This window comes from Bubalus kerabau, chromosome 10, assembly GCF_029407905.1.
Source record: "Bubalus kerabau isolate K-KA32 ecotype Philippines breed swamp buffalo chromosome 10, PCC_UOA_SB_1v2, whole genome shotgun sequence".
NCBI lineage: Eukaryota > Metazoa > Chordata > Mammalia > Artiodactyla > Bovidae > Bubalus > Bubalus kerabau.
Window position 1 is genome coordinate 71,106,531 of NC_073633.1, and position 7,829 is coordinate 71,114,359.

The 7,829-nt window shown below is 43.0% G+C and overlaps 1 long non-coding RNA gene across 1 annotated transcript; it reads right to left on the bottom strand.

Annotated features, from left to right (window-relative positions):
• Nucleotides 1–222: 222 nt before the first annotated feature.
• LOC129621533 (uncharacterized) lies at nucleotides 223–1,459 on the bottom strand. Its single transcript, XR_008699423.1, has 3 exons — nucleotides 1,320–1,459; nucleotides 880–986; nucleotides 223–359 (listed from the first exon to the last, which is right to left on the bottom strand). It is a non-coding gene; the product is annotated as an uncharacterized LOC129621533 (long non-coding RNA).
• Nucleotides 1,460–7,829: the final 6,370 nt, after the last annotated feature.

Consider the following 7,829-nt stretch of genomic DNA (forward strand, 5'->3'; position numbering starts at 1 on the left):
AGTTATACATTTCAATAGTAAGTTTGACTTTAGAATCACATACCAAATACAACCCCATCATTGTAGGATTGGGACACATTCCTACTACAGGGACATATGGTGCTACTTCTATGCCTAGAAGGAGTTAACATTCTACTGTACATACATTCAGGATCAGAATACTTTATTGTAAGTTATCCACACACAGGACATACGTGTGTATATATGTCTTGGTCTTTCAAATAGCAGGGACAGTGCCTTCAGGAGCAGTGGCTTTCACATCCTCCTCTGTATTGAGAAGAAGACTTTACTGAAGAGGGAACATAAATGGAGATTCACTTGGGACCAGCTGAGATCTTCAGTTCTAAAAAGAGTTGAGGCTGGAATGATTTAAGCACAGACCCACAGTAAGAGATGTGATCGTGGAGTAGAAGCTTGTTGTCACTGCTTTAGCCTCCATTGATTCAGGGTTTATAACCCCAAGATCTGCCAACAGCCAGGTGCAACGGCAAATGACATCCTCAGTCTCTGGCCTGGAGTCTCCCAGATTTTATGCTACTACTCCTTCTGCTTCCTTTCCATGAACTAACTGGTAGGCTCTGACAGATGTTTTGTTTTCTCCCTCTTCTATAGTCTACCCCCTTTTCTCTATCCTTGCAGGAGAATGTAGAAGAGTCTCCTCCTTCCCCCAGGAGATCTTGAATGGACAGAAGAGTGTCCTCCCTGTCTTTGTCTAGGGATGAAAGCATAAACAAAGGAATAACTTCAGATTCAAAATAACAGTGTCGGAAGGAACCACATAGTCCATTGGAATGTGTCCTTATTTTGGGGGTTTCTAGATACAGGTAAGAGTTAGTGTTTGCACAGTGAACCTAGCTAAATGGAGGGGATTGCTTATACCTGAGGTGCCAAGCTTGGCATTCCAGCTACCCTGCTTGGCCATCCTGAATGCTGAGAGGATCTTCAAGAGATCTGTGATCTTCAATGCCAACCCTACATATCAGTAGCTGAAGGTGAGGGAAAAGAGAAGACAGAGGGTCCTCAAGAAGGATTATGACCCAGGCCTGATTGCCAATTGCCTGACCTTGGTCCACATTCTATTGGCTGGAACTTGTCAGAAGGACTCATCTGACTGTAAGGAAGGCTGGGAACTGGGTTTGGCTGTTATCCATGAAGAAACGATACTGATTTGGTGAATAGCCTGTCAGTCTCTACCATAGAGACTATATAACCAATGGTGCTTTAGAGATAGTGACAGAGTTAAAACACATTTCTTAATCCAAACCACAGGGCTCTCCTCACCAAACCACACTCTGCCATCTGTCTTATAGGTCCCCTACCTTAGGAAGAAAAAAACCCACAGTCTGCAAAAGTGGCAAAAGGAGAGCCAAGAAGAAATTTGTTGATCCATTTTCTAAGGAAAATTGGTAAAAATGCTTTGTAACCACACGAAGTTTGTTTTGCCTGACCATCAGGGGCCAAAATGCTGAGACACCAAGCCCTGCAGCAAAGAGAGAGCTTATTGACAAGGCAGACCAAAAGAGAAGAAACAAAACTCAATTCTGCCTTCTGAAGTCAAGAGTCTGGGGTTATTTATGGTATAACAAATAGGCAAGCAAGGTGGTCTGAGGCATGGGGCATGTGGGAAGCACGGGGATATGGGGGAACATGATTGGGAAAAGTACACAAATCATGGTTCTGCACAGATGTAACTAACTACAGGCCTCTGTACATTCAAACATGGAGGTGCTTAGCATGATGTGGGTTACGGACTTTTCAGTCCTCTGACATCTAAAGATCACCAGGTGAACACCTGCAGATGCCTGGTTGGAATGTCAGTGGTCCTATCCAGTCTTAACCAACTCAGTTTCCACTAATCACAGGTGAAATACCAAGTTCCTGGAAAACAACTCCCTCAAACATTGTTTAGGCTATCTGCTGCTTGGAGGACATTCGTCTTAAAATAACTTTGATTAGTGAAGACAGGTGAAATGGATTTGACTAATCATTATGTGATGTTTCAGCATTACCTGTGTTCAATATCGGGGCTTTCAGGTGACACTAGTAAAGAACCCATCTGCCAATGCTAGAGACAGAAGAGATGCAGGTTCGATCCCTAGGTCAGGAAGATCCTCTGGTAAAGGAAATGGCAACCCACTCCAGTATTCTTGCCTAGGAAATCTCATGGACAGAGGACCCTGGCAGGCTACTCATGAGGTCTCAAAGAGTCGGACAAGTAAGCGCACACTCATGTTCAATATTAGAAGTACTGTTGTTTTTGGTAAAAAAAAAAAAAAAAAGGAAAAACAGCAATCAGATCTGAAAGAACTCTTAGCACCTACCTACAAGTTTGCCAGACCCAGAAAAGGATGGTGGAAAATCATGACACAAGAGGTATAGATGAATGACTTGAAACAAGAGGTTCATAAATTGATTCCAGAGAGCACTGGGAGAGGCACAGAAAAGGATGGTCAATCTAGAAACATTTCTCTATGATGGATTGATTAGAAAAGTAAAAATGTTGAAGTCCAAGTTTGAATTGGGAAAACTCATGGAGCTTCATTGTGAAGGCAAAAGAAAAGCTCCTGGGAATGAGATAGCTGATAAAGTTGAGCTGATGGAGATGAGCCACCAGTCCACAGATCTGCTTAAAATTCAGATGTTTAATGGTGACAAATACCAAGTCCTATTTGTGGGGAAAGAAAGGAAAGCACAGCCCATTAAATACAATTCTGGTGTAGAATCCAGTCAAATTCTACTCACAGGAAAAGCCCAATGCAACATGTGGGAATCCTACAAATAAGGGTCAGTCTTGCCTCCTGACGGAGAAGGCAATGGCACCCCACTCTAGTACTCTTGCCTGGAGAATCCCATGGATGGAGGAGCCTGGTAGGCTGCAGTCCATGGGGTCGCTAAGAGTCGGACACGACTGAGTGACTTCACTTTCACTTTCATGCATTGGAGGAGGAAATGGCAACCCACTCCAGTGTTCTTGCCTGGAGAATCCCAGGGACGGCAGGGCCTGGTGGGCTGCCGTCTATGGGGTCGCACAGAGTCGGACACGACTGAAGCGACTTAGCAGCAACAGCAGCAGCTTGCCTCCTGATATGACAGAGCGACCTCACTGTACCATGAACCTTTTGTAACGAAAATCAGCACATCCTGCTGCTGCGGCTAAGTCGCTTCAGTCGTGTCCGACTCTTCGCAACCCCATGGACTGCAGCCTACCAGGCTCCTCCATCCATGGGATTTTCCAGGCAAGAGTACTGGAGTGGGTTGCCACTGCCTTCTCCGAGCACATCCTGAGCCTGGCTTTTTCTCACTTCTCTGGGACCTTCTCCACTTGGCTGCTTCCTGTGGACCTGGGGCAAGATGAGGGTTATTGCACGGTTCACCGCAAACACCTGTCTCTTGGTTTTACTTCAACCTTTGATTTCAGATGTTTTCCTTTCCTCCCCTTCTACGTTTGGTCCTTTGGTCTCTTTCCCCTTGCTGACTTTCATCATCCAATTAGAAACAACACCCTCCTCTGGCTACCAGTTTCTCTGGGAACTGTAGGGAGTAACCCCCGAGCCTCCCGCACTCCCCTGGGGCCAGCAGTGCTTCAAAGGAGCATGGTGGCAGCTCCACCTCACGGCTGGGCTGCCTTTCTGTTTGAACAGCTTCCATTGCCCACTGCTGATCAGTAACTCAATGATTCATTAAACACACAAACAATGAGTGAATCTGTTCCATTAGCAAGGCCACCTGTTGTTCTCAGCCGCTCCCAGCTGAAGCCGGTGCACAGGAACAACAGAATGCCTCCGTCAGTCGAGCGCCCCGTCCACGTTTGATGGCATGTTAAAGCTGGAAAGGCAGGGCCCCGGATCTGCTGGCGCTTTCATACTCTTCCTTTCATCTGGTGGCAGGGCCGCAAGAATATACTGTGAATACAATGCACCTCTCTATAATCAAGGGAAAACTCAAGAGTTTAGTCATTATCGCCCTCCTAGGCTGGTGGAATTAGACAAAGGGGAGAGAGGGATGATCCTGTTCCCTTTTGCCTGCAGGTGACAGGCCAACGGAATTAACCAAGGGCTACCCAAAAATAAAAACAAAAAACCCAAAGCTAAGCCAACTATCTATAAAAAGCAACCTGCTGATAATACAATCTTGGCTACTTAGTCTCTGGTTCCTGCAGCTGCTCTAGGCCTTTAGGAACCCGTCTGCTAGTGTTCACCAGCTGATTATAAATTAAGACTAGTAAAAGTCCTACAAAGCCAAGTTAAGATTCTCAGCAGGCATCATAATCAAGAAAAGTTGATACTTTTATTATTTTAAAATACAGCATTTTCTCTTCTCTCATGTATAACTAACTCCTATTGATTATTTTTTTAATTTTATTTTATTTAACTTTATAATATTGTATTGGTTTTGCCATATATCAAAATGAATCTGCCACAGGTATACAGGTGTTCCCCATCCTGAACCCTCCTCCCTCCTCCCTCCCCATACCATCCCTCTGGGTCGTCCCAGTGCACCAGCCCCAAGCATCCAGTATCATGCATCGGACCTGGACTTATTGATTATTATAATATAGAGGGGGGCTTTCATAAGGTCAGCAATGTTTTTATTTTATTTTAGTATTATTTATAACATTTTATTTAAAAATTAGGAGTACAACGCAATCAAAGTAAGAGTGGAAGGTCAACAGTGTTAGTTTGGAGCCTGAAAGCTGTATGGTACCACGAATAGGGAAAGATATAATCTTTTCTCAATTGAGTAGTAAATTGACTCTTTAGAGTGAATTGAGTTTCTTTTTTTGAACTGAGTTTTTGAATGCCATAGTCATTAAGTTTTGTACTGCATACTTCAGAATTGTTAGCTTTAAATTTACCTGTAGTGACACTTTGATTAAAATATTTGATTACGTAATTTGTGTTTATGAGAGGTTTATTCTAATATATTAGTAAAAACTTTCTTGTTCACTAGTTTTGGTAAGAAAATGGAAGATAAAGAAGTAAAGGGTAATGACTCTTCAAAGCAAATTTCAGTTCCTATTAGCTTATCATGTAAATTAAAAAAAAACAAACCCAGCTTTAATTACAGTAACAGATTTCAGAGATGACTATTGCTAGTGGCTCTTTTACTTTCATTTTTGTGGAAATGATAGAACTCCAGGTGAGGAATTCAATTTGTGTCTCTTTCATGAATACTATTTTGTTTTTAGAAGATGTGCTTTCAGCTATAAACATTCAGAAAGAACAAGGTAAACAGATTGAGGCAGGAAGATCCCACTTCTTGGGCTCTCTAGGCAGGTGTGAGCGTATCTCCCTCATCCAATACATAAAAGGACCACGTGCGTTTTCAAAGGGATGTCTGCAATCCTGGCCTTTTGACAACCACCAGTACTATTTGATTGCCCAATGCAGGTGGTTGTGTAATCAAAAGAATCCTCAGATTCCCCTGTGCAAAAACGAAAGGCACAGGAAGCGCCTTTTAAAAAAGACTACACAGGAGATAGCCACATACAAACTAACAATTAGATGGAAACCTTATAGCTATCCTCGTGTGTGATTAGACTAGCACCATCCAATAGACCTTCCTGCAATGATGCAAGTGTTCTATACCTGCGCTGTCCAGTGAGCTAGCCACCAGCTACATGTGTCTGCTGAGTACTTGAAAGGTGGCTAATATGACTGGGGACCTAAACGTCATTCTTAGTTAAGTATAAACAGACACATGCATTTAGTGGTTACTGCTGTTGTTCAGTTGCTAAATTATGTCTGACTCTTGGCAACCCCATGGACTGTAGCACTCCTGGTTTTCCTGTTCTTCACTATATTTCGGAGTTTGTTCAAACTCATGTCTTCAGTGAGTCGGTGATGCTATCCAACCATCTCATCCTCTGGCACTCCCTTCTCCTTTTGCCTTCAATCTTTCCCAGCATTTGGGTCTTTTCCAATGAGTCAGCTCTTCACATCAGATGGCCAAAGTATTGGAGTATCAGCTTCAGTATCAGTCCTTCCAATGAATATTCAGGGTTGACTTCCTTTAGAATTGACTGGTTTGATCTCCTTGCAGTCCAAGGGAGTCAAAATCTTCCCCAGCACCACAGTTCAAAAGCACCAATTCTCTGGTGCTCAGCCTTCTTTAGGGCCCAACTCTCACATCCGTACATGACTGCTGGAAAAACCATAGCTTTAACTATTAGGAACTTTGTCCGCAAAGTGATGTCTTTGCTTTTTAATAAGCTGTCTAGGTTTGTCATAGCTTTCCTTCCAAGGAGCAAGTGCCTTTTAATTTCATGGCTCCAGTCACTGTCTGCAGTGATTTGGGAGCTCAAGAGGCTGTTTAGATCCTCTTTACTTTCTGCCATTAGAGTGGTATCATCCACATATCTGATGTTATTGATATTTCTCCTGGCAATCTTGATTCCAGCTTGTGAGTCATCCAGCCCAGCATTTTGCATACACTCTGCAAATAAGTTAAATAAGCAGGGTGGTAATATACATCCTTGTCTTACTCCTTTCCCAATCTTGACCCGCATACAGGTTTCTCAGGAGATGGTAAGGCTCTGGTATTCCCATCTCTTTAAGAATATTCCACGGTTTGCTGTGGTCCACACAGTCAAAGCCTTAGGGCTTCCCAGGTGGTTCAAATGGTAAAGAATCTTCCTTCAAGGCAGGAGACCCAGGTTTGATCCCTGGGCCAGGATGATCCCCTGGAGAAGACTCTGGTTCCTCTGCCTTTTGTAAAAACCAGCTTGTACATCTAGAAGGTCTCGGTTCATGTACTGCTGAAATCTAGCTTGAGGGATTTTAAGTATAACCTTACTAGCAAGTGAAATGAACACAATTCTCTGGTAGTTTTAACATTCTTTGGCACTGCCATTCTTTTGGATTGGAATGAAAATTGATCTTTTCTGGTCCTGTGGCCACTGCTGAGCTTTCCAAATTTGCTGGCATATTGAGTACAGCACTTCAACAGCATCATCTTTTAGGATTTGAAATAGCTCAGCTGGAATTCCATCACCTCCACTAGCTTTGTTCATAGTGATGCTTCCTAAGGCCCACTTGACTTCACATTCCAGGATGTGTAGCTCTAGGTGAGTGATCACATGATCATGGTTATCCTGATAATTAAGACCTTTTTTGTATAGTTCTTCTGTATATTCTTGCCACGTTTTCTTAATCTCTTCTGCTTCTGTTAGGTCCTTACCATTTCTGTTCTTTACTGTGCCTGTCCTTGCATGAAATCTTTCCTTGATACTCCAATTTTCTTGAAGAGAAAACCTTAAAGAGAAAAATCTCTAGTCTTTCCCTTTTTCTTGTTATCCTCTGGTTCTTTGCATTGTTCATTTAAGAAGCAATTACTGTATTGAACCAAAAGAATTATTTGGTAACTCAGTGAGGGTTATAGTCTGGATTGGTCTTAACTTTGATATCCCTAGTACCTGGGTTGGTTTCCTACCTTCATTATAAACACTCAATATTTGTTACATGAAAACACAAGTCTGATCATGGTCCATCATTCCTTAATATTCTTTGGTGCTTCTCCTGATGCAAGAGTTCTAATCTCTGGCAGGCCCTCAATTTCATCTATTTTCTGCCTCAGCATATACAAGTTTTTAATGCATTCCTTGACTTGCATTCATTTCCCTGTGTTTCTGGTTTTGTGTGTCCCTCTGCCTGCCAACGTAGGAGACACAGGAGATGCAGGTTCAATCTCTGGGTTGGGAAGATCCCCTGGAGGAGGGCATGGCAACCCACTCCAGTATTCTTGCCTGGAGAATCCCATGGACAGAGGATCCTGGTGGGCTACCGTCATAGGGTCACAAAGAGTCAGACATGACTGAAGCAACTTAGCAT